Genomic DNA, 24,129 nt, shown 5'->3' with positions numbered 1-24,129 from the left:
CCTGTCCATTTGTTATGCTATATAAATTGTAAAATCAGCATATTCCATAAAAATCATTAGGATTTTGATAAAATCTCCATTAAATTTGGCATGAATTAATTTCTTTACAATACTGTCTCCCCCCCCCCATGAATTTGGTATATATCTCCCTTTGTTTAAATAGTCTTTAATAACATTCAATATAATTTACTCTATAAAAGATGTCCACATCTAATAAAATTACCCTATATTTTCTGTGCTATTTTAAAGGGTATACAGGTTGAATATCTCCAATCTGAAAGTCATAAATCTAAAATGTTCTAAATCCAAAACTTTTTGAGCACTGACATGATACCACAAGTGGAAAATTCCACACCTAACCTTATGTGATGGGCTACAGTCAAAATGCAGTCAAAATTTTGTTTTATGCACAAAAAATTGTACAAATTTACTTTCAGGCTATGTGCATAAAACTAATGAATTTCGTGTTTAGATTTGGGTCTCATCCCTAAGATATCTCATTTTGTATGTACAAATATTAAAAATTTTTGAAAAGAGCCAAAATCTGAACCACTTCTAGTCCAAAGTATTTTGGAAAAGTGATATTCAACCTGTAGTATATAGAAATGTGATAACTTTTTATATTGATCTTATATCTGACAAACACTTTTATTTTTACTTCTAATGTGTTTAGGATATATTTCTTTTTCTATATAAAGTTATCTGCTATTACTAAACCTTTTGTGTCTTTTTCCACTTTTTATGATTTTATTTTCTTTTTTTGTCTTTTTCTACTGACAAGAATCTCCAATATGATGTTGAATAGAATTGATTATGTCAGACACACTTTAAAGAATGCTTTTAATATTTTACTACTAAATATGATATTTATTTGAAGTTTTTGCAAATATCGTTTATTATATTAACAAAATTCTCATCAATCCCTGGTTTCATAAAAGTTCTAGTCATGAGTGGATGCTGGGCTTTATCAATATTTTTTCCCATATCTATTGAAAAGAATCATATAATTTCTCTTGTTTACCTTGAAGTAGATTAAATTAATAGATTTTTTTTCCAATTCTGAACTAAATTTAATCCTGAAATTTTTACACTTGGTCATGGTGTAGTTTTTTATGTGCTATTAAATTCAGTTGCTAATAATTTGTTTAGGATTTTGACATACATGTTTATGAATAATTTTGACCTGCAATATTTCTTTCTCATATTTTAAACTGTTCTCATCTGGTTTTATATCAAATATATACATAACCACAATTGTTTCTTAGTTGTTTCCTATAATCTGGAAGAGGTTTGTAGTATTTATATTTTTTAATCCATAAATGTTCAGTAAAAGTTACCTGCAAAAATTATGGGCTTCCTATTTTCATTGTTGGATGTTTTTAAAACTACTGTTTAATTTTTTTCAAAGGTTATGGAACAATTCGGGTTTTCTATTTCTTATCAAATCCAGTTAGTAATTTATATTTCTTCCAGAAATTAAATACTTCATCTAAGTTTTCAAATACATTGTATAAAGTTATTCATAATTTTATTTTAATCTTTTCATCTCTACTACAACTACAGTTAGAGTATACTCTTCCTGAGCCTGATATTTAGGCCTTTGTTCTTTATTTCTTTATCTTAACAAGATTATTTATTTCCTTATATTAATACTTTGTGGGCTTATTCTGTTGTTATTTTTCTCACTTATTAAGTTATATCCATAGAACATTAATTTTTAGGCTTTCTTTTCTATTAATATAAACAGGTAAATCTATCAATCTCCTTTGAGCCAGTATGTTAGCTATATCCCACAAGTTTTTGATGTATCAGGGTCCCTAGAAATGTGTTTAAAAACTTCTAATCTAAAAATAAACAAAAAGATCCTCCCACCTGGAAATTTAAAAATAAATGAAAAATTAAAATTTTTTAAATCAAATTTTAAAACTGCTTTCAAATAAATAATATAATCACACTAAAGGTACAATACAAAAGGAACCACTGCAAGTAAACTTTTACAGGCTATAGAAATAAAGAACTGCAAGTAAATATTGAACTCTAGTCAGTAGGTTTGTTTTTTATAGACATATGGATTAGCAATTCTGAAACTACCTTGTGTATATCCTAGTTTGAGCAATAATTAAATATAGTATGCATAAGAGAAATCAAATTTTTCACAGTTAAAGAAGAAAATTGCACATATGGAAAGAGGAAAGAATATAATGAATCCTTTGGTGTTGGATTGGAGTTGGACCTATCACTATGAATTCATAGTTTGATATAGGTATCAGTGTAGGTGTAGGTAAAGATATAAACATACATATTGATACAGTTATGTATGAGAGTGTGTATATGTATATACACACATATGTTTGTATATACGCATTTATATTTCTTATATCGGTCTGCTGACAAGGCCTAGAAGCAATGAAATTGCAGTAGGCATAAGTACATCTAGCACCCAGATCTTTGTTTTTAAATACTTTTATCTACTCCAGAGGAACCAAATATTCTTGGAGAAAGTTTATTCCGAGCTTGGAGAGGTGACAAATGAGCTTGGGACATCTTATTGTGCCAGAAAGTAAGGTGGTATTTAAATTAGGAAAGAGCAGGTCAAACTATCACTCTTCACTGACAACATGATCTTATATCTAGAAAACCCCAAAGACTCCACCAAGAGACTCCTAGAATTGATAAATAAATTCATCAAAATCTCACGTTACAAAATCAAGGTACACAAATCAGTAGCATTTCTATATACCAATAACAGTCAAGCCGAGAGTCAAATAAAAGACTCAATGCCATTCACAATAGCTACAAAGGAAATAAAATACCTAGCAATATACTTGACCAAGGAGGTAAAAGATCTCTACAAGGAGAACTATAAAATACTGAGGAAAAAAATTGCAAATGACACAAGCAAATGGAAAAAATATATCATGCTCATGGATTGGTAGAATCAACATTGTTAAAATGCCCGTACTCACCAAAGTGATTTGTAGATTCAATGCAATCACCCTCAGAATACCAATGTCATATTTCACAGATCTAGAAAAAATAATTCTATGCTTTGTTTGGAACCAGAAAATAGGACAAATAGCCAAAGCAATCTTAAGCAAAAGGAACAAATCTGGAGGCATCACATTACCAGACTTCAAACTATGCTACAAGGCTATATTAACCAAAACAGTATGGCATTGCCACAAAAATAGAGAAATAGACCAATGGAACAGCACAGAGAATCCAGATGTAAAACTGTCCACATGTAGCCAACTGATCTTTGACAAAGCAGACAAGGAATATTTTCACTAGAATTTAAATTCTGGGTTAACTCATATCTCCAGCAATTTAAAGATCTGATATCATCATCTTCTGGCTTTTGCCATTTCTAATGATAAGTTCTTAATAAGTCTTATTGTTCTTCTGTTATATGTGCCTTTTTCTCTAGTTGCTTTTAGGATTTTTTCTCTATCTTTGTTTTCAGCAATTATATCATGTGCTTTTATCTGTCTGTTTTATACTGCTTAGGGATCATTGTAACTTTTTGATCTACGGGTTTATATTTTCCACAAATTTTGAAAATATTCTACTGTTACTATTTTTAAATATTTTTTCCTGTGATAATATTCTCTTTTATCTTCTGATACTCTAATTACAGATGTGTTAAACTGCCTCATTTTGTCCACAAGTCACTACAGCTCTATTCATTATTCATTTTTTGTCAGCTTTTTCTTTTCCATATGGTTTCATTTACCTAATTTCTATTATAAAGCCTTCAAATTCAGGAATATTTTCTTCTTTTAGTATCTAATCTGATAGAAAGCCAATTTATCAATTTTTTTCATTTTGCATATTTTTCAGTTCTAATATTTCCATTTTATACCTTTTTTTAGTCCTCATTTCCCTACTGAGATTCCTATTTGTTTCCTGTTTATGATCAAGATTTTATTTAAATATATAAGCATATTTATAATAGATATTTAAAATCTTTGTGTGTTAATTGTCAAGTCCAAGAAATGGGTGCATCAGACAGAGATAGCTCATCTCCAGAACAGATGGGACGAATTCCTTAACAGATTTCCTAGTATGGATGGCATTTTCATCTCCTATTTCTCTCAGGAGCGGCATGAAAGTTTAGATTACCACATGCTTTCTCAGAAAGTTCCTCAAATCTAAACTTTTCCCCATAATAATGAGCTAGATAAGCAACCATTAGTATTATCATCATCATTATACTTGATAAGAATAAGCTTATTCTTGTCCAGTACCACAAAAATTAGATTGGAAATCCTCCCAATGGCCTTACAAGATAAGTATTATCTTTATTTCATTAAAAAAAAAATCTGAAGTTCTAAGTCAGGCCTGTCTTTTTCTGATCTCGTGTATTTGGTATTATGCACAATGCCTCTTGCCTCTGAATGGCTTACATATCAATGATTACTGAAGACCCACTAGGTGGTCCTGATTTAATGCATGATTGGTGCCTTTCATAAACTTAGATACCCTTGGATCATATGTGCAACCTTCATTTCTGTTAGACTTGCCAGTTATCTGGTGTAGTCATTTTATACACGCTGTTATAAAATTTTATAGATATTTTTCTGATCCCATTTACGGTCATGATTTCTGTCCTCAATTTTCTTTTCTTCTTCATTCAGAAATTCTACTGAAAGGTGGACTTGATTCATCAGACTCTGCACTTCTCCATAGTACCCTTGGAATCAGACATAAACTCCCTGAAAGTTTCATAATTCTGGATAATAATTCTAGAAAGGAGGTCAAGATACCACCTCCTTTCTAATTTAAGTGAATAAAAGCTACCCAAGATGTATTTGATCTCTCATGCTAGCAATTTGTTCCACACATTTCTACACAGACAAGTAGTTACTTGAATTTAGGTCAGTTATCATATAGTCTTTCCTAATGGAAAAAAAAAAAAATAGGTTCAGTTCCCTGACCAATGAAATACATGTTTCTCTGGAGATATATCTACAGAAGAGGGTATTTCTCACCCAAGGACTTCCATAGGATCAGATTCTTGCTTTGTTCTGTATTATACAAATATGTACTTGATTCTGTCTGATTAAATAAAGCTCAAATGTCTCCCACCCTGAGCTTCAACTTCCCAGAATAAGGACTGCAGAAAGTGTGCATTTCAAACCGTGCTTTTCTTGGCTGTGCAATGGCTGAAAGATTTTTAATAAAGCCTCATACACATGAATCCATTGCTGTCTCAACTTTAGCAAGACCTGGAAGATTTTGGGTCAGGGTCCATTCTATAAATTTAGCTCTTGCTCTGTAATGAGGCTAGGCTATTAGATATTCTAATAAGTGCCAACTTGTACATTCCCATTAAAGATTAATTTGGCTGCCTTGCAACATCTGTGTTCTGCTGACTCCTATCTGTTCCCCAGGCTGCAGGGCCAAACTCATCCATCATCACAGACAGCCACTTGGAAGCCACCCCTTGCTGTTGCTTCCACATATCAAAGAATGAGTCAACTCAGACAGGGGGGACTCTTGAAGTGGCCTGTCCCAGGGGCTCCTCCTCAGAATCCCCTTTCCAGGCTTCCCCACTTGCCTTTTGGGGATGAATCTTGTAAAGGGACCAACACAGCTGAGTTCTTGAAAGCACAGCAAATGGAACATGCTGAAACGTGGCTTTGCAGAGGGCATTATAGTCACCTGGAATCTGGAGACATTTCTGTCATAGCTCCCTACCCAAAATAGCAATTGGTGAAATTTAAACTGAGGACTGTTGTCAAAAACAAGTGTGAGTATTTTAGTTAATGTTTGGCAGCCAGCCCATCTGTGAGTGTGGGTTCACCCGAAGGCCCAGCTAGAGGTTTCAAGAGACTGGCTGGGCTTCTGCCCTGAACCTCTCGCAGCTTGTTGATAAAGTGCTACAGGTGTACAGTTAAGACAGTCTCCCAAGGAGCTGAGAGAAATCCACAGGCACTGGTAGCCTTCAGAGCCGCCACTCCACATTTGGGCATACACCCCCCGAAAAGGGCTCTCTGCGGAGCATGGGTGACTGCCCAATGTACAGACTTTCAGAGGCAGAACTCTGACTTACTATCATCTATACATGTTACAGAAAGGCCCCATCACAAGTACAGGTGCTATGAAATAAGAGCTACAAGTGCAACACATAATTCACATGAAGAAACGCAATCAATGATGCAACAGACAGCTTAGAAAGGTAAGAAGTTTCCTGACAATGGAAGTATTCAAGCCTTGGCTGACAGATCCTAAGATGAGGAAGTTGTACAGAGGGTTCAAGCATCAGATGAATCATTTTAAAAGATTGTCTTTGAGGGTTCCCCCAGCTCTGAGATTCCATTGTTTATAAATTCTCCAATCAGCAACATGTACTAAGTTGATATACAAATACATACACTGCATGCAAATGTGTACACCAAGCCATTTACAAGCATATATCACACTCACTCTCACTCTTGGTGTCTCAATTAAATAGAGTATACACAAGCAGACAAACCATTTATATACTTTTGCACAAATGAACTTGTTTGTGTACAAAGATGCATACACAGACAAGCTGGGATGACTAAAGAGCTTAATGAAACTTCATGTTGTGGTTTGAGTGATTTGATAACTTCTAAAAGAAAAAAGAAAAAAATCATTTTTATAGCCCTTCTCCTTCACTTTGTTGAACTGAATAAGTGAAGAGGTCTGCCTAAATAAAATTGTCCTCAGAAAACATTGGGGAAAACTTAGAAGGCTAGGAAAGAAGGTTGCATAAGCACAGGGTATGGAACAGCATGCTTTATTTCTCAGAAACATCACTGTACTTGTAAAAACACTGAGGAAGAAGGGGAGGAGGCTGGGAGTCTGGTTACAACTGTCATTCCTACAGGGCATAGGGGATTGAGTTGTCTTGTAGATACAGCATGAGGACCCAGCATGAGCGTATGGGCCCCGCCCCAGGCCAGTCCTATAGTGCATCTGCTTCTGCAAGGTACTAAGTGATTTAATGCACACTCAACTCACTTTGTTTACTGACTCTTACTCTCTTAAGTGAACCCAGGGGCCTTCTCAGGATCAATGAGGGAGCATTTAGTCCTTTCCTACATCAGACAAGGAAGAAAGAGAAGAAAGTTATGGGAGAGACAGTAAAGCAAAGCAAATACATAGCTCAATGGACAAAGTTGAAATCTTTGTCATATGACCTTGCTAGGATAGCAAGGAAGGCACCACAATGTCCCTTTTTCCCAGGGGACTTTTGGAGAAACTAAATAAGACACAATGAATGGGGCAGAGACTTAGCATACTTGTGCGACACTTCCTTTCATTAGTAGAAAGCATTATGTCAACTGCCTCAGATTTTTGCTTATTCTCTACTTTAAGGCATATGTTGGAAATGGGGTGAAGTGCAAATCAGATAGCTATTACCCAGTTTTATCTGGTAGTGTGTTAGAAATATATTCACCAATTATAAAACTCACAATTATATCAACTAATTTTTTTAATTTAAACAATGTGTTTTAATATATATATATATATATATATATATATATATATATAGTTCAGAACACTGCAGGGTACAAACATTTAGGTTACATATATTGCCTTTGCCCTGCCCAAGTCAGAACGTTCATTCTAAAATTCCCTTTTAATAAACTGAATAAGCTTAAATGCAATTGTATTGAGAATGTTGATACAATAAACCATTTAAGTCTCCATACCAGAATTCACTAATTACCTTTATTCTGGCCAAATTTACACAGTGAATTATTCTAAATAACAAAACAACTTTATTCATTGTCCACAGCTGCCTTAAACAATTATATACCAGAGTGTGTTTAATGACAAATATAATTAAAGCCAATAGTAATATGGTATCTATCATTTATTCTGGCACGCATTTTAAAGTTATCTCTAATTCTCATGACAATCCTGCAAATTGTTATTACCCGTTTTATGGATAAGATCCATTTTATGGATAAGAATACTGAAAGGAGATGTAAAGAGATGTACATAGAGATGTAAAGTTCTTTGCCCAGGGTCACATAGTTTGTAAACTACAGTGCTGTATTTCCTTCCATATTGTTTTCATCACTCCCTACTAAAATTTCTTGAATAAAAACACAATCTATATGGGTTTGTGTACAAGCACCATTGGGTAAAGTTGGTGACCTAGTATATATTACAAGCTCTGACCTCACAACCCTTAAATAAGCCAAGGAGCCCTCAGTTGCACCATTCTTGCTGGCTCAGCAGAAATGTCGTAGAGAAGGAGGCTGCAACACTTGGGCAGCCATGGCATTTTCCCAAGCCCAAGTCTACATAAACATTTGTCTTCTCTCTCTCCTTAACTTACATGAACAAAGGCCAGGGGAAAATATACGCAAGTTCAAAGAGAAGGGTTCCTTGGGCAGCTAATGATCATATAGCATCTCAACAAATTCTCCTAAAACAAGGAAGGCCATAGTCCATGACCTCTCTAACCTATAGAGAGAGGTACTAAGGCCTGTGGTGTCATAAAAGTTCAAGGTCATATTTGTTATGCAGTGGTTTGGGATTCAAGTTGATCAAAGTGCTTAGTTGTTAAGACCTTGTTACTTAAAGTGTGATCTATGGGAAAGCAGTCTCCTTCTTACCTGGGAACCTGTTAGAAATGCAGAAACTCAGGCTTCACTGTAGACCCGCTGAATCAGATCTGTATTGTACCAAGATCCCTAGGATATTTAAATGCACATTGAAATTTGAGAACCACTGCTATAAGAGACAGGCCAACATGAAGAGTCTAAAACGCTGAATTCTGAACTAGACATGCTACCAGGCTTCTCAGAAAGTGCCACTGAAATGTGTTTTCTGGTCTATAGGTGCAAGAACTGCTAAAAGGCACAGAGACATTTTAGCAAATTTAGCCCCTGAACAATGTCTAGGCTCACCATCTTGTAAGGAACAACATCTCTTTAAATGATTTAGGCATCAGCAGCTCTAAATTTTATAGCCTAAAGTCTCAAACTGATTTGTAGAGTATCCATGGAAGAAGATTAAGTCTTGCTTCACTGCTTTCATGTCTGGCTCTGAATTTCCTGATTTTCATGGGATTTAAATTTTATTTGTGGCATTATATTTAGAAATATATAAGGGCTTCTGCATGACTTCTTTCCAAAACAATATAAAAGTAGATAAAGAAAATTATGTACAGAATTTAACCTGCACCATGATTCCATGTTTTATAGTTAAGGTAACTTGATAACTTTGAACCTACAAGGTGAACCACTAGGGGATAAAAAGGAGAACCCTTTTACAGAAGCTAGCCATCTATAAGTGTAAATAGCTGTCAAAAGCATTGTTGCCAGGATGGCTATAGCATCAACTCAGATACCCCCATTTGGGGATCCTTGGTGAGACAACGCAGAGAGCATCAGTCGGAAGCACCTATTGACTCCTCCAGCCACTCAGCAAGGACAGGAGATGAAATCACACAGGTGAGTCTTTTGCAAAGAAATTACGTGAGTCAATAAAAACCTTTACCATATTAGAAAAAGGCAAAAATACGAGGGAAGAACCAGAATAAGGAAAATGGGAGGAAAGTGAAAAGAAGAGGGAAAGGAAAATGAAGGAAAAAAGATACTTGTAGGGAGTGTTCACTTAGAACTACATACTGTGGTAACATGTATTACTGCAAATAATACAAATGATAAAGTTGAGGCCTTGAGTTTTAATATTTTTCCCAAGGTCAAGTAGCTAGTTAAGTACTAGTACAGAATAACTAGTAAGTTCCAGTACAGAATTTTCACCTAGATTTACAATAGCCTTAGGGGTAGGGTTCAGTGTTTTTTAATTGTGTGCTGATTATAGAATCACAGGACCACTATATTTTCAAACTGGAAAAACATGTTAGAGAACAGAGTACTGAAAATATGAGACTCTCATAATTCAAGTGACTGGTGAATTTAAAATGAATTCCTGTAAGGGGTATGTCCAAGACCACACAGTAGGTCTACAGCAGCAAGAACGTATCAGAGCTGTTTTCAAACATACAAACAATAAGAGGCTATTTTGCAAAGAGCAAATTGTTGACCAATATGGTCATGTTCCTGGTTTGAGATAGTTTGCTCAGAAGTTCAAGGAACTGGTTTCCACATGACAGAAACCAATTTAGGATTTGACTGAAGCCAATTTAGGATTTGCAGGTGTCTAAATCTTAGCCACTTCTAAAACTTGTCCAGGGAGAACTGGCTTCCTCAAAGTCAAATATGACTTCCTGTTTTTAAGAAATAAGGCTTAAGGCTGGGTGCAGTGGCTCACGCCTGTAATCCTAGCACTCTAGGGGGCCAAGGCAGGTAGATCACTCAAGGTCAGGAGTTCGAGACCAGCCTGAGCTAGAGTGAGACCCCTGTCTCTACTAAAAATAGAAACAAATTATCTGGACAACTAAAAATATATAGAAAAAAAAATTAGCCAGGCATGGTGGTGCATGCCTGTAGTCCCAGCTACTCGGGAGGCTGAGGCAGAGGATTGCTTGAGCCCAGGAGTTTGAGATTGCTGTGAGCTAGGCTGACACCATGGCACTCTAGCCCGGGCAACAGAGTGAGACGCTGTCTCAAAAAAAAAAAAAAAAAAAGAAAGAAGGCTTAAAATGTTTGTCAAAAAGGTTCATTGAATTTCTTGGCCATGATATAGCTTTAAAAAAACAGATAATCTATTTTGATAATATAAGTGTAATTGAGTAAGAACCATATGGATTGCATTCCTCCCTCACACATGAATTATAATAGAAATTGTCTTCATTTCACTCAAAGCAATTAATGGGACAATCGATTAAATATTTAAATTAAATATCCACTGGCCTTAATTGCCATTCAGAGTTCACGCTGCCTTCACTCTGGAGATAACTGTGGGGAGCGAGCACAGCCCAGGTTTAGGAACAAGACACTGAATCCCATACTCCGGCAGCACATTCCTTCTTGTTTATGTCTTAGGCCAGTTTTCTTTGGTTCCTCCCCACTTATAAAACCTACTACCATCTTATAAGACTCATGGGCAGCCTGTTCCCAGTGCAATGCCCCTGCTCAAATCCCTTTGCCTTTAGGTGGGTACTGAGGGGGGGAGGGACACACACTCCACTCTGACTCCTAATTTGGCTAAGCTCTGGGGACAGAGGCAGAGGGCTGGGCTCTGGGAAGCTGTGGGAAGATGGGCACAGTCTAACTAAAGTACCTCTCCACACTTTCTCTTTCACAGGAATAGAGTCCATTGAAAGTATTACTCTCAGCCAACTGGTTCGATGTATTTCTCAGTCATCTCCCAGCCAGTCTAGATCGGAGTCATCACACTTATCTTCTTACATAGCAAACTGCAGAGATATGAAAAGCAGGCACTATTATTTTACATGTTGATCATTCTATAATTACAACAATATTTCCTAAGCTCCTACCTCTTTACCAGACTCCATACAAGGCATTTTACCTATATTAGGTTTACTTGAGTCTCAGAACCACCCTTAAAGGCAAGGTAGGCATTATTAACTTCATAGAAGCGATGAGGAAACCAAATTGTGAAGAGGTAGTGTAAGATGCTCAAAGCCACGCAGCTGGCAAGAGACAGAGCCGTGTTCCAGACCCAGTTCCAAACAAATCCAAAGCCCACTCTTCACACCACACCACCACCCTCTTTCTTGTAGGCATTAATGTGGACTCATATGCTCCTTTTGTCCTGAATGGCCACTAGCTCTAGCCCTTCTTTTCTGGCACTGCTTTATTTGAAAAGTGCAAAGATGAGCAAAGAGATGAACGGGAGTCACTGATGCAGGTCTAGGAAAATAGTCATTGGTTCCTACAGACCACGCTGTTTAAACCCCGCCCGAAGAATCAAGAAGCAATAAAAAACCACATTCTTTTGCATCTTCTTCAGCTTCTACAACTTTTGAGTGCAATAATTTTCTGCAAAGTTTATGATTTTGGAAGATAAAGCTAAAGATGTATGTAAGTATTACTGTATGGGTTTAATATCTGTTACTAAACAGTTGTTCGTTTGGAAATTCTTATTGAGAGAATTAATATATGTTGAAATTTAATATAATTATAGACACACATATGCTTTCAAAATTTACAATATCCCACAGATACACCCTGTACACTGGTATACTACCTATGTGCACATATACATATTACTCTACTGAAATACTTGCACACAGGAAAACCACACATTTTTATACAATTCACTCTCTCATAAACAAACACACCCACACGAACACATGGAAACAATATGCAGCCAAACACATGCAAAGAGATTTGCAAATGCACTCACAAACAAATTTGTAAAAAATAGAAAAATCACATGCTCATTCACACTTCTCCCTCCTCCTCCCTCTCTTTCTCCCTCCTTTCCTTCTCCCTCTTTCTCTCTCCCTTTCTCTATCTCTCATATATACACACACACCCAAAGCCTTTAAACTAGTAACCTTTTCAAACTGGAATACTGGGCAAGAGACACTCTTTTGATTCAAAATCTATCTTCTCATAAGCCCAAAGAATAAGAAGTCTCTTTACAAGTCAATTCTTTGATCACTCCAGACATGCTACAGGCATCCCTGTTTGTAGCATTCATGTTTTCATAAGGAAATTATGTTCACTTTTGACCTGTAAAAATCCTTTCTAAACTGTCAAGCTTGTTGCCTGTCATCCAAAGTGATGTTTATCCAAGATAAAATCTTGCTTTTTTTCTTTCTTCTGCTGTTGCTACTTCTCCTTTCCCCTCTCCTCTCTTTTCAGTGGCGATAGTGCACAGCCACAGAAAGGAAATTTTAAGGGGACAGCTCTTATATTGAATAAAAAAAAATTTATGAAGTACATTCTATAAGCCATGATGAGAATAATACCTTCAGACTTCAGAGGATAGTGGGGGAGACAGATCCAAATACAATAATAAAATAGAGTTGACCCAAGAACAACATGGGGGTGAGGAACACTGATCCCCCCATTTGAAAATCCATGTATAATTTTTGACTTCCCCAAAACTTAACTACTAACAGCCTCCTGGTTTGTTTGTTTATTTGTTTTTTTGTTTTGCCTAATGGCCTACTGTTGACCGGAAGCCTTACCAATAACATAAACAGTCAATTAACACATTTGTATGTTATGTGTATTATAATATATACTGTATTCTTATAATAAAGTAAGCTAGAGTAAAGAAAATGTTATTAAGAAAATCATATGGAAAAGAAAATACATTTACTATTCCTTAAGTAAAAGTGGATCATCATAAAGGTCTCCATCCTCATTGTCTTCATGTTGAGTAGGCTGAGAAGGAGGAAGAGGAGGGGTTGGTCCTGCTGTCCCGGTGGTGGCAGAGGCAGAAGAAAATCTGCGTGTAGGTGGACCTGCACAATTCAAAATCATATTGTTCAAGGGTCAACCGTAATTCAGTATCATGTGAAGTTTATTTTAACAGAGTTGTAAAAACTGGAATAGAGAACAAAGAGAGGGTGTCAGCTACAATGCCCAGGGAAGGCGGGAAGGTCTTGACAGAACAAGTGGAATTTGAAATGGGTCTTAGAGTACCAGCAGCTATCTCCAGAAAAGAAGAACTGGAAGAACCTTCTAAGCAGAGCAAACAGCATGTATACAGGCACAGGCGAAGGGAACACAGACTACGTGTGGGACACACTGGGCAGCTTAGTGTGGATGGAGTTATGGGGTGAGGGTTTCAGAGGTGGTGGCAAAGGGTGGGACTAAAACGGTGGCTAGAAGATAACAGCTAAGGGGTTTGGGCTTGTTAGTCCCGCACACAATAAGAGTCAATACAGGGCTTTATACAGGAGGGCCCCATGATCAGATTTTAGTTTAGAAATAACTCTTCAGTAAGAAAGATGGAGAGACTGAAGCAGATAGCACAATTAAAGGATTCTTGCCATGATACCAGAGAGAGAGAAGGGCATGTTGTACTAAGACAGTTACTCACATACTTATATTTCCAAGTCAGAAACTCAAGAGTCTCCTCCAGACTTTTCCATCTCTCCTTCCTTACTACCCCTCGCCACTCCCATCTTATTTATGACAGTGTCTACATGGGTCTACCTCATACATTCTCCTGAAATACACACGTCTTTGCCATCCTAATCTCCCCTGTCAAGACTAAATTGGTCAGTCCCGTTCCATACTTAAAATTATTATATGCTGTCCCCTTGACTTAAAGTCCAGGCTTAGTCAACAAGAAACCCAAGATCCTGTCTACTTCTCCAGTCCCATTTCTAACTACTTACCCTCCAATTATATTAGTCATCTCTCTCTTTCTCACGAATTCCACACTGTCTTTCCTGCATCTTTATGTTTGCACATACCTTTTCTTTGGCCTAGACGGCACCCCTTCAGTTGCGTACCCGACGAATTCATCCTTCCAGGCTGAGAGCATGCATCACCACTTCCGATTCATTTGCTTCATTGAGCATCCACAATATTCTAAGATTGCTACCAGAAAAACAGACAAACAGATGGCCCCTCATAGAGCAGCCTGTTCAGAGTTCTATTAAACTATCTCGCACACTGGATTGGTGGCTATTTATTTGTCTCACACCCCAGTACCCACATAGCTATTAGTAAAAAGGGCTGGGCCTTATCCAAGCATTTTGGTGCTCAATACAAATTAATGACTAATGTAAAAGGGAGATGTCAGAGACATTTCTGAGATAGATTCTACAAGTCTTAAGTGCCTCAGTAGATGGGCTGAGATGGGGGAAAGATGTTTCTACCTACAGATATTAATGTTTGGCCTCTAAATGAGAGTAGAAGCAGCATGGATGAGGGAGATAGATATCAAATTTGTTTTGAGCATTTGGATTTGCATACTCGCAGGACATACAGATGAAATATCTATTGGTTGTCATGGATTTGGAAGGTACCTGAAGCCCAAAACTATACATGTTCCTCCAGGAAAAGATTGTAGAACAAGAAAATGAGACTAAACAAAACTCTAGGGAACTTGGGGCCAGAAAGCAAATGTTTTTGTTGAATAAGGGAAACAAAACGTCTTTGGGGCACCTTCTTCACTGGCCTAGATTTGAATTTCTGTTGGAGGAACAGGAATGCTGTGCTTGCATGTGTACATGATTTATATTTATTTTTAGTGGTGGTAGCCATTCTAGGTATTGTCTAGAAGTGTCAGGTATCCAGCCTGCAGTCTCTGAGCTTGGGAGACTAGTTGCTCTGCAAGTGAAGGGTCCATACTCATAAACCCCAAGAGGTCTTGAAGTCCCCACTGATGAATTATGCATACACTGAACATATCTGGGAAAGCTCCCTATTCACAAATCCCAATATTCCTTAAAAGACTGGAGCTGAATACATGCAGGATTTCCCATTTATGGTTTCTGAGGGAAGGCAGCCCTGGGGCACCTTGCTTAGAGCACCACTGCGGCCCACAGGGACAAAGGCCAACAGCTGTGGGAGGCCCTGCTGAGAACGCCCTGCCTTTCCAGGAGCCTTAGATCCTGGGGTTCCTGGATGCAGAAACTGGGTCATACATGAATGGCTAGAGGCAGGCATTTGTGTTTTCCAAAACTAATGAAAGCTATAAACAGAGTAAGTAACTTAAGGCACTTTGAAAAGTAAGAGTTAAACATTACTTTTTTCTGGGATAAGACAAGGCTTGATAACATTAAAACCCATTAAGTATACAAAAAATTGGGCTAGGATTAAATAAATGTAGGCAGCAGGATTAGGTGTTTTGATGAGGGGGACTTGAAGCTTTCAGCTACTTCTCTCCTTACCCCTCATCTAGTGTAAGAGCTGGAATTTTATTACAAAATTTTTGTTCATGTAGTTTTTTCATATTAAAATGCAAAAATTATAAGAATGAATTAGCAGTAATAATAACTTTTCTTTAATTCTACTACCTAAACCACAGTTACCAAATGTTAGAGACTAACTAAATCAGATGGGGATTTTCCCCCTGTATATTCTCTACTTTTCTCTCTCTCTCTCTCTCGCAACCTTAGAATCTTTTATTCAAATTAAGGCTTACTGCTGAAGTTCAATCTGAAAAAAGGAAAAAGAAAAAAAAGCACAGCTTCTTTAGTGTGTAGCAGCAGTAAAGCAAAAAACTAGGGATGCCATGGAGTCTGGTTTTTAAAAACCACTCTTCTACTCCAACATTTTGATATTAAAAGAGGTTCTTTTGCACAGCTTCTTCTCACTAAGGTTGGGTAGCATTAGTGGTGACTGTGCTTCCTAATTAGTATCAGAAAAGAGGGCCCACAACATCAGGCTGTGGTCCAGTTTGGAATCTAGGAGGTGGAAATTCCTTTAGCCCTATTCTCTCTCCCACCCCATTTTATTTCCTTGTACTGTTTGTGTGCAAATCTGTTTCTTTCACTAGATCGTAACATCTTTATTATCTTTATCTCAACTTATTAATTTTGATATTTCCTACACATATTGCTCACAAGACTTTTCATAGATTAGGTGTTTCAAAAATTTTAAATCAACAGGTTTTACAGAATTAAACACAAGTCCACAGAAATTAAGCAATATTCCCTATTTGTAAAATACAAGGACTAGACCCAGTTCCCAGCACACATAAGGTACATGAACGTATGATTGGATAAATGAATAAATGAGCCAGGTGCTAATGTATGTGAAAATACCTTGTAAACTATAAACTACTTCACAAATGTGAGCTTTAATATAGGTTACACGGCTATTTTCTTGCTCTCCCAGTCTGTTGCACACTGAATATTGGCAAATTCAAGTGAAGTCTGGGAGGAACTGCATGGAGTGTGCCTCAGGGGCAGCTGTGAGGGGAGGCATCAAGAGCAAAATCTTAGGGGTTGTCCAGAGCCCGGGGGCCTGGAACAGAGGGCTCCCAGACTGCTAACAATCCAGTTCTCACCCTTAAATTTCCAGTGCTCAGCAGTAAGCAAACATGAATGTTTTAAGCAGCTCATAAATCTTCTTGGAGCCAGGGTGCTGAATAAGTCCTAGGAAAGTGGTAATGGTGGAAACAGGATCGCCTCCCTGGAAGTAGTTCCTTTCAGTGCCAGCTTTTGCCCCTGTTAGCTGCTAACACATACCCAAGCTGCCTCAGTGAGGCTCATATTCCACTAAAACAGAGCAAATGGAGGGACAGAGACCAGAAAGAGTTCCCTAGAATCTCAGAGTTTTCCAGTTTGGGACCTCTCGATGGGCGATGCCGCCCCCTTCAAGAGCTTTCACGTTGGATTGGAGAGCACTCCCTGAGGTCTGGCAGCCCACGAGAAAACAGAATCCAGACTGAGAAACAGTCCAGAGTTATTCTGCTTCTGCTCAGTAACCCAGAACGATGAAGAGGAAAAATAAACCCACAAAGAGAGGTTACAATACACTTGACTGTGGAATTTAACCTGAATTTTCATTAAGCAGTTTTTTTTTTTTTTATTGCACTTTGATGAGAAGAAAGAACATAAAAATCTTTATTTAAAAATGCTTTCTGGAGAGAGGGGAATCAAGATGGCGGACGAGAAACACCGCCAGACAGAGTGTCTCTGCAGAAAAGACAGATTCTAGCAGAAATTAGAAAAAAGAAGCAAGAAGACGAGCATACAGAGGACAAGGGCCAGAAGGAGGGGTACCTGAGACCCCGGGAGACTCCACGGGAGGAGGTTGCGGAGGAGAACTGAAAGCTGAGACCGCCGGAGCAGCCAGAGACCAGCGGGAAGGGTAGGCCAAGTTTCCCCTCCCCTGCATCTGGGACTGCTGGTGGGCTCCCCAGCAGGTGGAGAGACCTGTGGACACCAGCCCAAAGATGGACACCCCCAGTGAGCCGTAAGCCAGTAGCAGATGCGGCACTAGGGCTCCCAAATCCCTAGGGGCACCTCCGGGTGCACAGACCCGAGCCGCAAGGCAGGCGCCATATTGCCTCATTCTCCCCTCCGCCAACCCTATCTGCAGCTGCCCAGAGAGACAACATAGCCACCAGCTGGAGGCAGCTCCAGGGAACAGGACCTTCCCTTTTGGGACCCTACAGCTGACTAAGCAGAACTCAGACTGTGAGCTCCCTACCCGCCAGCCCTCCCAGGTGCTGCTGGCACAGTGATCCCAGAACGGTGCAGACCCTGAGGCTGAGAGACATAGACCCAGCTTGGGCTTCCTGTGGGTGAATTGGAACTGGCACTGCTCTCCCTGGTGTGGATATAGTTTGAACTCTGGGACCCAGAGGTCAGACCTGCAGACCAGATCCTGAGCACCAAGGTCTCACATTGCCTGGGGCACAGAAGGGATATACCTGAATAGCCTACTGAGGTGTGTGTGCCTTTGGGAACAGATCAGCATCCTAGAGGGTAACCCTCCTCCCAAAGGGAGGCCGTGAGCCCAGTCTAGGTGGCGTTCCTGTGCAGGGAACCTCCCTGCTGGCATCACAATCCAGGGAGGCCTGGTGGCATGTGGTCTGGCCTGCTGGCAGAGGCCCAGGAGTAGCTGCAGATTTGGGGAGGGTGGAAAGAAGCGAGGCCCGCTCCAGACTGCGGGTCTCAGACAGCCCCACCCCCACAAGCAGACTTTCTGGCTGAGCGGGGCCATTCCAGCCCTGCCCTGACAGCTTTTCCTGGAAGCAGAGAACAGAACTTTGACCCCTGCTAACAGCATTGGTGGTGCCTGAGGGCAGGCTTACCCAACCCAGCTCCGCCCAGACTCTCTCCTAGACTAGCCCTGACTGGGGGGAGAAAAGGACACATCTGGAAGTCCCAGGCCCCCACCCACCACGTGAGGCACTAGAGTGCCTCTCTACAGGAACAAGAGCTGATAACAAGACACAAAAATAACAGCGTAGCCTGTTCCTCCAAGCAAGCGCCACCTACTGACAGGGAGGGCATCTTGCACAGGCTTTTCATGGAACCTACTGACTCATTATACAGGGAGTAGTCGAATCTCACCCACAGACACCACCTACCCGATCAGAAACTAAACAAGGCGTGTGAATACCCAAACAAAAACCTAAAGGAAAGAAACATCAACTGATCGACATGGGAAGAATTCAGCGAAGGAACTCCGGAAATATGAAGAACCAAATGGAAAACACACCCCCAAAGAGGAGCACCAGCCCCCTAGAAACAGACACCAACCAAAATGAAGAAGAGGAGTTTCAAATGTGGATCATAAGAAAATTCAATGACCTGCAAGAACAACTCAATAACCAACACAAAGAAACCACAAAAAGCCTCCAGGACCTGGAACAAAAGTTCACTAAAGAAATCAACACAACGAAGAAAAGTTTAACCAAACTCCTGGAAATGAAGAATCAATTCAGGGAACTACAAAATACAGTGGAAAGTCTCAAGAAAAGGGTAGATCAAACAGAAGAAAGAATCTCAGAGATTGAAGATAACACCCTGCAACTAAATAAAACAGTCACAGAGATAGAGCAGAGAAACAAGAGAAAAGAGCAAAGCCTTTTCTCTTAATAATGTGGGATTATGTGAAGAAACCTAATGTGAGGGTCATAGGGTTACAAGAAGGGGAAGAAGACAACACTCAAGGGTTGGACAAGCTATTTGAAGATATAATAGAGGAAAGTTTCCCAGGCCTTGCTCAAAATCTTGATATACAAGTTCAAGAAGCTCAGAGGACCCCTGGGAGATTCAATGCAAACAGGAAGATGTCACAGCATGCAGTCATCAGACTGACCAAAATATCAACTAAAGAGGCCCTTCTAAGAGCTATAAGATGAAAGAAGCAAGTAACATACAACGGAAAGCCAATTCAAATAACACCAGACTTCTTTACTGAGACCTTACAAGCAAGGAGAGACTGGGGCCCCATTCTCACTCTCCTGAAACAAAACAATGCCGAGCCTAGAATCTTATGCCCTGCAAAACTAAGCTTCATATATAAAGGAGAAATTAAGACATTCTCAGATAAGCAAAGTCTCAGAGAATTCACCAAGATAAGACCAGCCCTACAAGAATTACTCAAAACAGTGTTATGCACGGAACACCATAATAAAACCTCACAATTATAAAAACAACCAAAACCCAAAGATTAAAGCCCAGATATTACAATGGCTCAAGACAGAAATCAAAGCAACAACATCCAACTTAACAGAATGAACAGAAATCTACCTTACCTATTAGTTCTCTCAATAAATGTGAATGGCTTAAACTCTCCATTCAAGAGACATAGGCTGGCTGAATGGGTAAGAAAATACAGGCCAAGTATATGCCGTCTTCAGGAAACAATCTAACCTACAAAGATGCATATAGACTAAAAATAAAAGGGTGGTTCAGTATTCCAAGCAAGTGGAAGCCAAAAGAAGGCTGGCGTGGCAGTTCCAATTTCAGATGATTTAGTTTTTAAACCAACAAAAATTGTGAAAGACAAAGAGGGTCATTATATAATGGTGACGGGCACACTTAAACAAGAACAGATAATAATTTTAAATATATATGCACCCAACTTAGGTGCACCCAGATTCATAAAGCAACCGTTACTGGATCTAAGCAAATTGATTTATAGCAACTCCATAATCACCAGAAATTTCAACACCCCACTGACAGCACAAGACAGAACCTCCAAACAGAAAATTAATAAAGAAATAATGGGCTTAAACAAAACTCTAGAACAATTGGGTCTGACTGACATTTACAGGTCATTCTACCCAAAATCCACTGAATATACGTTCTTCTCATCACCTGACGGGACATTCTGTAAGATTGACCATATACTAAGACACAAAGTAAACCTCAAGAAATTTAAAAAAATAGAAATCATACCATGTATCTTCTCAGATCACAGTGGAATAAAAGTAGAAATCAACCCTAACAGAAACTTACATTTCTACACAAAAATGTGGAAATTAAACAACCTCCTACTAAATGATTACTTCATAAATGAAGAAATCAAGATGGAAATAAAAAAATTCTATGAACAAAATGACAATGGAGAAACAAGTTATCAAATACTCTGAGACACAGCTAAAGCAGTTCTGAGAGGAAAGTTTATCTCCATAAATGCCTATAACCAAAAGTCAAAAAGATCACAAATAGACAATCTAACGAAACGACTCAAAGAGCTGGAAAAAGAAGAACAGACCAACCCCAAACCCAGCAGAAGGAGTGAAATCAAAAAGATCAAATCAGAACTAAATGAAATTGAAAACAGGGAAGCTATTCAGGAGATTAATAAAACAAAAAGTTGGTTCTTTGAAAAAATAAACAAAATTGACACACCATTAGCTAAGCTAATGAAAAGCAAAAAGAGAAATCTCTAATAAGCTCCATCAGGAACAAAAAAGGAGATATCACAACTGATCCCAAAGAGATACAAGATATAATTTATGAATACTACAAAAATCTTTATGCAAACAAACTGGAAAATGTGGAGGAAATGGACAAATTTCTAGAAACACACAGCCTCCCTAGGCTCAACCATGAAGAAATAGATTCCCTGAACAGACCAATCTCAACAGCTGAAATAGAAACAGCAATTAAAAATCTCCCTAAAAAGAAAAGTCCTGGTCCAGATGGTTTCACTCCTGGATTTTACCACACTTACAAAGAAAAACTAGTACCTATCTTGCAGAAACTATTCTACAACATCAAGAAGAAGGGAAACCTCCCCTGACACCTTTTATGAAGCGAATATTACTCTGATACCAAAACCAGGAAAGGATGCAAAAAAAAAAAAAAAAAAAGAAAACTACACACCAATATCCCTAATGAATATAGATGAAAAAATTTTCAACAAAATCTTAGCTAACGAAATCCAGACGCTTATCAAAAAAATAATCCATCACGACCAAGTGGGCTTCATCCCAGGGATGCAGGGATGGTTCAACATACGTAAATCTATAAATGCAATTCACCACATAAACAGAAGCAAAAACAAAGACCACGTGATTCTTACAATAGATGCAGAAAAAGCTTTTGACAAAATTCAACACCCTTTCATGATACAAACACTTAATAAAATAGGCATAGAAGGAATATACCTAGAATTGATACAAGTCATATATGACAGACCCATGGTCAACATTATACTGAATGGGGAAAAATTGAAAGCATTCCACTTAGAACTGGAACCAGACAAGGCTGCCCACTATCTCCACTTTTATTCAACATAGTGCTGGAAGTCCTGGCTACAACAATCAGACAGGAAAGTGGAATTAAAGGTATCCAAATAGGGGCAGAAGAGATCAAATTTTCACTGTTTGCTGATGATATGGTATTATATTTAGAAAACCCCAAGGATTCAACCAAGAAACTCCTGGAATTGATATATAAATTTAGTAAAGTCTCAGGATACAAAATCAATACACAGAAATCAGAGGCATTCACCAACAACAATCAAATCGAGAACCAAATCAAAGACTCAATTCCCTTCACAATAGCAACAAAGAAATTAAAGTACCTAGGAATATACTTAACCAAGGAGGTAAAAGACCTCTACAGGGAGAACTATGAAACACTGAGGAAGGAAATAGCAGAGGATGTAAACAGATGGAAATCCATACCATGCTCGTGGATTGGCAGACTCAACATCATCAAAATGTCTATACTACCCAACTGATCTACAGATTCAATGCAATACCTCTTAAAATCTCATCAGCATTCTTCACAGATATAGAAAAAATAATTTTACACTTCGTATGGAACCAAAGAAGACCCCGAATATCAAAAGTGATTCTAGGCAACAAAAACAAAATGGGAGGCATTAATATGCCAGATATCAAACTATACTACAAAGCTGTAGTAATTAAATCAATATGGTATTGGCACAAAAATAGAAATATTGACCAGTGGAACAGATCTGAGAACCCTGATATAAAACCATCCTCATATAGCCATCTAATCTTTGACAAAGCAGACAAAAACATACGCTGGGGAAAAGAATCCCTTTTCAATAAATGGTGCTGGGAAAACTGGATAGCTACTTGTAGAAGGCTAAAGCAAGACCCACACCTTTCACCTCTCACAAAAACCAACTCACGCTGGATAACAGACTTAAACCTAAGGTATGAAACTATTAGAATTCTAGAGGAAAATGTTGGAAACTCTCCTAGACATTGGCCTAGGCAAAGAGTTTATGAAGAAGTCCCCAAAGGCAATCACAGCAGCAACAAAAATAAATGGGATATGATCAAACTAAAAAGCTTCTGCATAGCAAAAGAAATAGTCATGAAAGTAAACAGACAACCTACAGAATGGGAGAAAATTTTTGCATCCTACGCATCTGATAAGGGGCTGATAACTAGAATATACTTAGAACTCACGAAAATCAGCAAGAAAAAAATCAAATAACCCTATTAAAAAGTGGGCAAAGACTTGAACAGGAACTTTTCTAAAGAAGACAGAAGAATGGCCAACAAACATATGAAAAAATGCTCAACATCTCTAATAATCCGGGAAATGCAAATCAGAACCACAATAAGATATCACTTAACTCCAGTGAGAATGGCCTTTATCAAAAAGTCTCCAAACAATATGGCCGGGCGCGGTGGCTCACGCCTGTAATCCTAGCTCTCTGGGAGGCCGAGGCAGGCGGATTGCTCGAGGTCAGGAGTTCGAAACCAGCCTGAGCAAGAGCGAGACCCTGTCTCTACTATAAATAGAAAGAAATCAATTGGCCAACTAATATATATAGAAAAAATTAGCCGGGCATGGTGGCACATGCCTGTAGTCCCAGCTACTTGGGAGGCTGAGGCAGCAGGATCGCCTGAGCCCAGGAGTTTGAGGTTGCTGTGAGCTAGGCTGACGCCATGGCACTCACTCTAGCCTGGGCAACAAAGCAAGCTCTGTCTCAAAAAAAAAAAAAAAAAAAAAAAGTCTCCAAACAATAAATGCTGGCGTGGATGTGGAGAGAGGGAACACTTCTACACTGCTGGTGGGACTGCAAACTAGTTCAACCTCTGTGGAAAGCAATATGGAGATACCTTAAAGCGATACAAGTGGATCTACCATTTGATCCAGCAATCCCATTGCTGGGCATCTACCCAAAAGATCCAATGACACTACAAAAAAGACACCTGCACTCGAGTGTTTATAGCAGCACAATTCATAATTGCAAGGCTTTGGAAACAGCCCAAGTGCCCATCAATCCAAGAATGGATTAATAAAATGTGGTATATGTATACCATGGAGTACTATTCAGCTCTTAGAAACAACGGTGATATAGCACATCTTATATTTTCCTGGTTAGAGCTGGAACC

The sequence above is a fragment of the Microcebus murinus genome, chromosome 2 (assembly GCF_040939455.1).
Source record: "Microcebus murinus isolate Inina chromosome 2, M.murinus_Inina_mat1.0, whole genome shotgun sequence".
Lineage (NCBI taxonomy): Eukaryota > Metazoa > Chordata > Mammalia > Primates > Cheirogaleidae > Microcebus > Microcebus murinus.
This window is presented reverse-complemented; position numbering follows the sequence as displayed.